This window comes from Anarrhichthys ocellatus, unplaced genomic scaffold, assembly GCF_004355925.1.
Source record: "Anarrhichthys ocellatus isolate YVR2014 unplaced genomic scaffold, GSC_Weel_1.0 scaffold104, whole genome shotgun sequence".
In the NCBI taxonomy this organism is placed as follows: Eukaryota; Metazoa; Chordata; class Actinopteri; order Perciformes; family Anarhichadidae; genus Anarrhichthys; species Anarrhichthys ocellatus.
This window is the reverse complement of record NW_022280134.1, coordinates 626612-638036: the sequence shown is the minus strand read 5'-3', so window position 1 is coordinate 638036 and position 11425 is coordinate 626612. Positions and strand designations below refer to the sequence as shown.

Genomic DNA, 11425 nt, shown 5'->3' with positions numbered 1-11425 from the left:
CACACACACACACACACACACACACACACACACACACACACACACACTTAAGTCTATAAATAAGAGGCAGAAGAAGAGAGCAGATTTAGGTCAGCAGACGTGTCTACATGCTGCTCCACTCTTTCCACCAAGCCTCTTCAGAGGACGGGGGTGGGGGTGGGGGGGGGGCACAGCTTGACACTTAGAAATCTCCAGCATCAATATGCCTGGTCACCCAGTGTACGGTAGTATCCGCCTCATTACTGCAGTATCTGCCTTATTACTGCAGCATGCACCTCATCACAGCAGTGCCGGCCCTATCACCATGGTGCCCACCTTGCTACGGCAGCACCGGCAGCACTGCTGCAAGTGTCATCATTTTTTTTTTTACTGCATGCAGCCCGCTTACTACTTAGGCATAAACCTCGTGAATGCAGTACAAGCCTTATTACTGCACTTGAAGCTTTGCCGCTGCACCGTGAGCCTTATCACTATTACGAGTTAGAGGTATTCGGCAACTGAAGGTATGCAATGTTAGAGTGCATCCATTCCTCATGGGGTAGCCGCAGGAACACGACCTGTTACTGTAAATTCAAACTTTAGAGATTGACAATAAAAGCCTGCAGCAGTCATCATGTCCAATACATTTTCTTATCAAGCCTTTTAAATAAATGCATGTTAAGATACAGTATGTGTTAAAGGTGATTTTGTTATAGTTCCGACCAGCTCATTGTTGATGTATTGATTTAGAAAGAACAGGCTGGGAGGAAGTGCAAGGGATTTGTAAGGGTGCTAAAAAACTAAATCAGGGAGTGCATCTTAAAACTAAAGGCCCACTATTTTCCCCTTATGTTGTTTAAGAAGTAAAGTGTTGTGTTATCCTCTCTTACTGGGAATATTCCTGTAAATGAAACAGTTGTATTTTTAAATATACGTTGGACACTAACTGGAGTCTGTGGACTTCCTGAGAGGGTACTGCACTCAGCAAAAACTAGGCTCTCCTCTCCCCACCAGGGTTATCTGCTCATCTACAGTATAGGCAGAGGCAGCTGTGCAACTCTGCATCACATCTGGCTACCCAGGTTCAGCTCCGATGTGAGTCTAGACAAAGTAAGAACCTCTGAGGTGACTATGTGGGCAGCTCTGTGGGTCACAGCGGGGGGCGGCGCACAAGAGGCCCATCCACTCAAAGCAACAGCTGCACCGACTGAGACAGTCCCCAACACTAGAAACCTAGAGTCACTTCGCCTTCCACTGCTTAAAGCACAGCTCCCTACGTCACGGCAGGCTCACAGGTGTACAAGAACATGCTTCACGAGGAAGGCTGTACCGTGAGTGTGCTCGGTAGTGGCCTCTGTGTAATGACGAAGTCCATCTTCTTTAAAGACTGTTGTTGACAAAAGCGTTGACCACAAGTCGTTGTTTAACAAGCCGTTATAACTGGCCAAAATACGTTTTCAATTCATGCCGTTTAACATATAGGACCATTGATACAAATGTAGGTCATTTTTATATAATTTGGTAATTACCTAAAGAAAAAAATATAGAATAACCCAGCTTGTGTGGAATTATTAGCTTAACTAGCTAATGGGTATTTGGGGAAACACTCAATGTATTTTACGCTAAAAAAAAAAAAGTTTAGCAGACTTTTTTTTCCGTTATGATAAACTGGAAAGTGACGGCCGCTTCCTCAGCTTTGTTAACGGGAATGATTTCTCGACAGAAAGACACGAGAGGGTCACGTATTACCGGTTATTATCAATTTAAAACGAAAACTTTTTTCACCCAGACCCCGTTACCCACAGCACTGATACACCTCCACCGTGGACTATTATTCCTAAGAACACCGCCGCTCCGTAATGTACTTCCTCGGCGTGTTTTACTTCGCTCTATGAAGGAAATAGAAACGGTGTCTTACCGCGTCCAGGTCCGCCGGAGTTCGAAAGAGAAACATGGAGGGTATTTAAACGGTCCCGTCGGCTACCGAGGAACAAGCCGTCCTCGCTCCCCGAGACTCTATCACACAATGGCGCTGATAGGAGGAAAAGACTGCCTCTGCTCACGGGAGCGCTTGCTGCCTTCACGAGCCATCGGACACACTCGCAATGTAAACTGCACGTGCGTTTATGTGCCGCAAAAGGTGTCATTTGAAGCATAACGAGGCATTAGTTAATCAGAGCTACACACGAGACACAAAGTTAAACACAGGGGAAACCGGTGTTCGATGCTTTGCAGATATAAAATAGGACTTTTAGTGAACATAAATGTGATATTTAAAGGACAGAAGGCAAAGCGATGTGGCAACTAGAGGTCAGTTGGATGAATTTCACTATCATGTAACTGTTAATTAAAAAATAATAAAATATAAATTTTCAGTAAGGGATACACTTTAAGATGGTATAATCGCTTGTGCAGCTGCCTCCCTAAGTTGTTCTCCGTCATATTTGAACATATTTAATTCAGATAAATACGGACATCAACAGAGAGCATTTAGCCTAGAATTAATAAATGTATAGATACACATGTACTTTACTGAAAACATCAACCATACTCCCGATGTCACTCTTAATGTCAGAGCGGCATGATAACTGCCATGACAGGGTCCATGTTGTTAGGGCGGGTAAGTTTACGAGGAGCACGTGAAGGCAGCAGGAGAAGCTGAAACCGAGCAGCTGCCCCGAGAAGTGGCGTCCTCAACTTTGCTCCGCCCACACATGCACACACACACACACACACGCGCGCGCGTGCGCAGTATGCTATATAACGTTTTATCGCTTTCTCTCTCAGTATAAAATATGTAATTACGTCGTAACACCTTTTGAAACGCTGGATACATGCCCGACCATTACTTTCATAATACTATGTTTTTAATTTTCTAGTATGTTATCAGAGATTTTTTATTAGTATCTGCTGGGGTTTGACTTGGACTGAGAACTTGGATCCATTAATTTATTCTTTTATTGACACAAGAATGGATGAGTGGTGACAGAGATGAGCACTGGACCAATGGTGCCGTTTGGCCGGTGAGAGATGCCCGTCCTGCCCCAGCAGCAGATGGCAGGGAGATGTCCGGTAAACTCAAACAAAACCCAGCAGAGTCTGCTCCAGACGGACAAAAAACATGGTGGAGCAGGGCAGAAAATGGGCACCGTGGACCATTTGTGTCCCTGCTGCCCCCTGCTGCACACTCAACCCAGTTGTGCACTGATACGGTCACAATCACAATACGAGTCCCCATATTTTGCCTGACGGGCTGCCTGTTCTCAGGACATGTTTTGATCAACCTGATGTCACAAGTATTTACACTTACTGGAGTCCAGTGTTAACAGGACTGGACTGTTGGCACAGAATCATTCAGTTTCTCCAGTTGTCAGTGTGGTAAACAGCATTTAGGTCCGTCACTCTCCACTGTAACGACGTGGTCAAACCAGGAAATGGCACAACAAAAGTCTGGCTGGTCTTATCCAGCATTCGTAGCTATACCTACGAAAAATATTGTGCCATTATTCCTAGATATCCAATGAAATGATCTTGTATGTTATCCACGTAATCATGGACGAACAAGTATATAGACTGCAAAAGCCCACTCAGGGTGGGTTGATGTGTCCAACAAACAGTGACATTTCAGCCAGGAGTTGCCCGAGTGAAACGAGAAGTCAACGTTGATTTATTTGTCACGTAGCTTACGTAATATAGTTACGACACTTACATGGTTATTTTAACCCAAATAACAATCTTTTCCTAAACCTAACCAAGTAGTTTTGTTGCCTAGACCTAACCAAGTAGTTTGGTTGCCCAAACCTAACTAAGTAGTTTGGTTGCCCAAACCTAACTAAGTGGTCTTGTTGCCTAAACCTAAGTAAGTGGTCTTGTTGCCTAAACCTAACTAAGTAGTTTGGTTGCCTAAACCTAAGTAAGTGGTCTTGTTGCCTAAACCTAACTAAGTAGTTTGGTTGCCCAAACCTAACTAAGTGGTCTTGTTGCCTAAACCTAACTAAGTGGTCTTGTTGCCTAAACCTAACTTAGTATTTCTCTATATTTTCTTAAACCTAACCAAGTAGTTTTGTTGCCTAAACCTAACTTTGTTGCCTAAACCTAACTAAGTGGTCTTGTTGCCTAAACCTAACCAAGTAGTTGCATTGCCTAAACCTAACTAAGAAGTTTGGTTGCCTAAACCTAACTACAGTAACTGGTGTTGTTGCCTAAACCTAAATAAGTGGTCTTGTTGCCTAAACCTAACTTAGTATTTCTCTATATTTTCTTAAACCTAACCAAGTAGTTTTGTTGCTAGAACCAAACTTAAGTTGTTTCCTGCGAAGACGGAAGATTATTTTGCAAAGACCATATACATTTAACGAGCGGAAATTGACACATGTCGCTGGTTTTCGTAGGAAAACTCACAAAAAATGAGGAGCGACTTAAGATATCAAACCAACCAATACTGGTACGACCGTTATGATGTGCCGTTAGTCATCATTGGCTGAAGGTCACAATACACAAACACGTCCATCAGTGGACTGCATGACATGTAGGAGATTTCTTTTTAATAAAAGGATAAACTGACTCAGTCTAATCGGTGCATACAGAAAAGCTTGTGGAAATTGCTGTACTAATAATAAAAGACGGGGATATTCTGTTATGTTCAATATATCTGCATCATGCAAAAAGCCTGAATGAAACCTCAGCTGGAGTACAGCTAACGGGCGGGTTAGCTCAGTGTGTGCACGCACGCTGAGCTTTTTTGGTGAATGGAGATCTGATTTAAGTCCTGCGTTCATCTCTCTGGACTCCCGAGTTGACTCATGAATGCTGAGCAGCGAGGAGGGATGGCTCTAAATAAAGATTTCAGGTCAAAAACAGGAAATGGCTCAGTGAGCAGGGAGGGCAGGGCCATAGCAACACCAACTGGAGAGCTGCACCCACCACATCCCTCCCTCCCTCTCTCCATCTATCTGTATTTATTTCTCCCTCGCTCTTCTTTTATTTCCCTCTCTGTGCAAAATCTGCCCGTTCCTTGTCTCCCCTGCCTTTCTGCTGTTGCTTCATCCCTATTCTTCTCTATTTTTCTGCAGTTTTCTTCCATATATTTCATTTTTTCTGAGGTGCTGATTTTAATTCAGTGACTATCAGAAAGAGAATTGCTAAAAAGCACAGTTCAAAAGGTTTAACAGTTTAAGCATTGAAACCATAATGAAAGGCTTACATCATCAGAATAATATCACAGAGAACACGTAATGCTACATGTTATGTGTCACTATCAGTGTGAACCTTACTCATGGTGAGTTCACTGGTCCCACTCACCGCTCCGGCCCAGCTACATCGTCGCTTCCACCCATCGCTGTGTTGCACCTCTGGGTGGTAACGCGCAGGATTACGGCAGTCACCGGAATTAGTTCGCCGACCGTCATGTTCCATTTATACTCACTGTGACAGCACGCAGGCATTTTTTTACATCATCAGGGTCTATAAATTGACACGGTGACACACACACAGCTGGAATGATTGATTCATAGCCTGCGTGTTATCCATCAGTTATGTGATCGATGAGTCCTCTGTCTTAGTAATAAAGGAATTACTAGACACTACTATTAGCCTGTTATTGACTCTATGAAGGAATTAATACATGCAATAGCACTTGGCTAGTAGCTTGCAGTATCTTAGTAATCCATTACTATAACTTTTACAACTACTGTTTCTGTTACTGCAATACCGACCACCACCATAACAACTTGTATTACTACTACAGTAAAGACACCTACTACGAACACTTCTACTACTACTTAAACAATTACAGGTACTGCTTATCATTACTGTTGCTAATACTGCTACTACTACTGCTGTTTTATGTAAACAAAGTCACCACTGGTTTCTCACAACATGGGTTTGAAGTAGCATCTACATAAACCTAAGGCCATGTCCACACTACTCCGTTTCCATTTGAAAACGCATATGTTTTGCTACGTTTACACTGAGCGTCCACACTACGCCGGAGTTTTCGAGCACCGAAGACGGATAAGTTTGAAAACTTCGGGTTGCGTTTTCGTGTGGATGGTCGAAAACGGATACATTTAGAAATGATGACGCTACTTGATTGGTTCTTAGCAGTCATGACGTGTCCTTCCCTGATTCGTCCCACTCCTATCACGTGACCCTTACCCGGAAGCTCACAAACAACATTGTTTACCGATCGACTACCAGGTTAATTTAACATGGACAACTGATTACAGGCGTTGCTGACCTTGTTGTCTTTACTAGCAGCTGTTGTTCAGTTAAAGTCTGCATTATTACGGAGGAAGCAGCTGTTATTGGAGCGATTAGCGAGCGGCGTGATCAGCGTTATCAGACCTACGGAGCGGACGTCTGAAGTCACGGTTAGCAGCTTTAGGGAGGGTGATGGACACAAAACGGAGGACTTTCCTTTTTTTATTAATGCTTATTTTGTTTTGCACATCTATTGTGATGTCTGCAGATAAAATGTAAAGGAACAAAAGCAGTAAATGCTATTCAGTAGGACAGATAGTTAAGCCAGCAGCAGAGCTACGAGTGAGAACAGACAACAACGAAACTGGGAGGAAAAGAGTGAGAGACGTGTGTTGACCACATTTATGGACCCATAATCTAATAAACCTTTATGAGTAAGTGTTGATTTTAAAGTAAATTTGATATGTGAGAGAGATATAGAGCAAGACCTGCAGCGTTGTAACTAAATAAAATAAAACTTCTAAAACTTTCCACGAACTGTGTTTGTTTGAGTTCATAGAGGAAGATTTTAGAGAAGATCTTAAGTATCAAACACGACCGTTCATTATTAAAGACTACTTTATTACTCGTATTTCTTTTAACTAAGCAACCAATCTACTTCCTGTTTACATCGACACCCACGCGCATGCCCAGTGTACATGAAGAGTCACGTGATATTAGTTTTCAGGCGTTGTAGTCTGGACGGAGATAATTTCGAAAACGATGCTGAAATGCTGTGTGGACGGAGATAGTTTTTGTTTAAAAACGGAGTAGTGTGGATGTAGCCTAAGTCTCCTAAAAGTGACGCTCCCATACGACGAAACTGCACTGTCAATTACATTTCCAGGTAAAGTATTTTGATGTGGCTTATGCTTGCTTTTGACGTATTTCAAATAAGTTTCAAATGAGTCCGCGGAATTCTGCGTCGAGAGGAGGTCAAGGTGGTGGATGGGTCAGAAAACAGGGCTTTGTACTGGAGTACAAACCAGGAGTAGTACTACCCAAATAGTAGTATTGTTGCAGAATCCTAACCAAGTACTTTTGTTGCATTTTTGTTTTGTTTCAATTCTGTAGTCATTTTAAGCAAAATATTATGTTTTTTACTAAACCTAACTAAGTTGTGTTGCCTAAATCTTTAAAAAAGTAGTTTTGTTATGTTTTTTGTTTTGTTTTTTCTTTACGGGTTTGAAACGGTTTATAACTACGATGGTTCGGTCGTAAATACGTTTCGAAAATACGTTTCCCTCGTAACGTAATTGAGTCAGTTTGGTTGTATGGGAAAGTAATTTTGTAGGAGACAGGGTTGACAAAAAAAGACACATTTTTATAAAATAGGGACATCGCGTCATTAAGGTAATTTATTTCCCATTCCATAACTCTAACCATCAGAACTACATGCCTAACCCAAGCCGTAGTGTAACATTCTTCTTAAAAACGTCCTCCAGAGCACTGGGTTAAGTGAATGTCCAGTCCAGTCGTCCAGAAAAGAAATGTTGGCATTTTACATTCCTGGAAACCATTCATATGTTGAATGTCGACATGTTTGCATTCGGTCAAAGGACTTGATCAATGAGCGTCGCGGAACACAAGTGACTTAGTAGCCGTTATCAAACGACCGATATTGAAATTTAGTTGGTGGATGGGTCATAAAGTACACAGGACTTTCACTCAGTTGACCGCTGTTGGTGTCCTATGTGAAACCAAAAGTAAACGATGTCTTTATGCCTGTTGTCATGCTATAATGCTTGTTGCATAAGAAAATTTGCTCAGGACATCGTTATTATTCTATGCTTGAAAGGTTGTTGCGGTTGTTACATCATGTAGTTAGGTTACATAGTTACCTTGTTAAGTTACCTTGTTAAGTTACGTTGTCACATTACGTTGTTCGATTTTAGTCTAATTTTGTTGCCAAAAACTAATCAATCCTCTTAAAGCATTAACCACGTGGCATTGTTCATTTTTGAATGCGTGACACAAGGCCTCAATCTAATGCCAAAAACATTCGCAACTTTCTTCTAGATTTGTTTGGAGAAGAGTGCCAAAGAAAATTTTCATTCTTTTTATTTTGAGTCACATTTGGAAACTAAATATGCAAAAGCGAAGTGCACAGGTGGTGCAATTTCCCCTTTGATGATATATAAATAAAAAATTGTGAGCGAGTACTATATACAATGTACACACAATACACAAACTTTCGATATTTGTCTTAACATTTTTTTTTTTTGCAAAACCTAGTGGAAACATCCATGAGCGCCGGCAGATTGGGAGAGGGTGTGTGAAGAGGACCAGAGAATATTATAAATACTATTAGACATGGGCGTGGCAACACAGAGGGAGAGGGGGAGACAGGGAGGAAAGGAGGGAGGGGAAGGGCTCCACACCAAAAACACCCATCTGCTTTCTTTCTCATTCTCTTTCCCTCTCTCTTTGTCTCCACCTCCTCCTATTATCTCTCTTTGTCTCTCTGCCAGTCTCTTTTTATCAGTCATTGTGTGCCATTCCCCCCTCTACACCCTCTACGCACACAGGGTGGTTTATCCTTGACACTGCATGATATATTCATGATTAGTGCCCCAATGTTGTACAATACAACTTTAATTGATATAAACACAAAGCAAAGTGGAATCTCTCCGTTCATCTGCCCCCTCACAACCATCTTCCTTTATTCTCATTACGTTGAGACTTTAATCTTGTTAAGTGCCTTGACTCATGTACTTCAAAAGGGGAAGTAGAAGTGACCAAAGTAAGTTGGCTTCCTGTGGTGCTGCCATGTTAGTCGAATATTCTCCCAAAATGTAGTCGTGTTGCCTTAACTCTGTACTTTTACTAGTGGTTTCTTGTGATGATGGGGATCTAAGCATTTACACTCATATTACTGTGACACTCAACAGCTGCTTTACCGAATGTATGTCGTATGGGAATGATCATGAGGCAAACTGTGGGATCACCAAGTCACTTTGTAGCAGACTTAATAAACTGCCAGTAGTTTAGCTTTGGAAATCATGGTTCATAACACATTTTACGAACCGCACTGGAGTCCATTTGGAGGCGGACCTTATTTGGTCCTCATTGGTGTTTCGATTGACAGCTTTCACACCAGCCCAAACAAACTGTACCAGGGTTCATTTCAGACCAACGGAACAAGTTAGGCCAAGTTCACAATACTTTCCAAGTCGTCAGATTGCTGCACTGTTCGCACTACACAACTTGCTGTCTGGTCATTTTCATTCGACACGACTGACTGGCAACAAGGCGTCATACGCAAGGTCTTTTAATTAACCAGGAGGAATCCCTGATGAGTGTGTGTCACATTTTGTCACGGAAAACACACCGAAGTGATGGGAGTTGTGTCCACATATTATAAAATTGTTGTCTTAAGATGATCAGGATTTATCGATAAGTAGCTTGTACATCATGATCTATCATTTATTCCAATTATCTTTGGGATAACAATTTGAAATTTGAAAAAACAACGGTCAATTAAGTTGTGATCTCAAGTAAGCAGTTTACTTAAAGGACATGAGATAATTCATCATGAGATAACCGGTCTCAGAAACTTGTCAGCAACCACCGCTGCTTCACAGGCTCATTACGAAATGGATCGTTCGTGACTCCAAACAATGTCGCACTTGCTTTAATTAAAGCTAGTTGGACCAGCTACTCAACATCACTTTCATTCACTGCCCTTAATAAACCTTTGCGTGCAACAGTATATGCTTGGGAAAGTTGTGCGATGGTGTCCGAGTTCATGCTCAGCTGTGGTTGGATAACGGAGCGTATCTCATAGTTAACCTCACGATTTCACAGCTTCCCCATTTGGCATGCAGTGTCATTAAATCGACACATCTCAGGTTGCTGTGAATGCAGACACGAAGCTCATTGCAGCACATCTACGGCAGTTAGATTTTCTTCCTTTTAAACTGTATCCTCAAAAGGTCATGTAGATTTTGCTACGTTTTGGTTCTACTGTGTACTGTGCCAGCAAAACCCAAAGCCATTTGTACATGTTCTAGCCATAGAAATAGAGTAGGACTAGAACGGACATCCCCATTAAAATCAACGTAGCAGGAAGTCAGAGTGGCGGCCATATTTGCTGTGTCCATTGCGACTGTTGTAGCAGGCTAACTTCCGTGACTAAACCAAAAATGTAACAACTTAATGCTTCATCCACACACTCTGGTCACAGCGTAGGAAAGCTCACTGCTATTGCCAGATGACTGCCCTCTTTGTTTGGCTAATTTTCTGTAACCAGTGTAGTATTAAAGCATGGTGGACAGCTGGCTAGGTTGTTAGCTAGCTAGCTTACTTCTGCCCTGCTTTAATGCTACCCTAGTTACAGAAAAAAAGCCAAACAGCGGGCGGGTGCCTTTGGGGTCTAATGGTCCCTTCGCCTCACTCCCTGCCGCTCCAGAGGACAAGCTACCTAGCTAAGCTAAATAGCCAACCATCCGTCTCTGGAGCTGAGGCCCTCTTCTTTTACAGCGCCACTGATGTGTGTTGTCACCATACCAACAAACAGCAATTGCTATTTTCTTTGTACGAGTTAAATGTCCGTGGAAAACAGTTAAATGTCCCTTCTACTATTCTACTTCTATGTTTCTAGCCCTATGCTCCGACGGTTGTATCAATCCACACCTGAAAATAGTTCCCAAGAAATTTACAATTTTCTTCTGTTGTAATACCATTTGTTAAAAAAAAGGCAGTGCCCAGCCGTTTTAGGAAATTATTTAGCCATTAGAAAAATATTTTTGAGCAATTTAAAAAAATCGTAGTCTTCCTTGGAACCAATCTACTTGGGGCTGAGAGTCAGAGTCAAGGTAGGAGTTAGAATTCCACATTGTTGGTTTGGTCTTGGGGTTTTGTCGACAAAAAACAAAACTTAGAAATAACACAACCACTGTAGAAACAAAATCATTATTTTCCTCCTCCAATTGCACAACCTAAAGAATTTAGGGAGATAGGTCTATAAATAGAGACTAGCTAAGGCACTCCAAACAAAACATTTCATCACTGCAGGAAGAGGGCTTGTGCCTGGACTAAGAACATGGGCGACCCAGACAGAAAGACAGAGAGAGAGAGAGAGAGCAGGAGGGAGGTGTGTTTACTCATGACTGTGACGCAGTGAGTGTCAGGTGACTTACAGGAAAGAGGTTGTTGCGCTCTCTCTCTCTCTCTCTCTCTCTCTCTCTCTCTCTCTCTCTCTCTC

General features: G+C 42.1%; 1 protein-coding gene across 2 annotated transcripts in view; it reads right to left on the bottom strand.

Moving 5' to 3' along the window:
• LOC116399183 (SERTA domain-containing protein 2-like) overlaps nt 1–11425 on the bottom strand; it is a 38294-nt gene that overhangs the window by 11156 nt on the left and 15713 nt on the right. Inside the window, exon 1 of one of the 2 annotated variants that reach the window (XM_031876140.1) lies at nt 1898–3740. The exons of the other annotated variant lie outside the window; for it this stretch is intronic. The gene's annotated coding sequence lies outside the window, so the exon portion shown is untranslated. Of the gene's footprint in view, nt 1–1897; nt 3741–11425 lie in introns of those variants that run through there. 2 annotated transcript variants of the gene reach the window in all.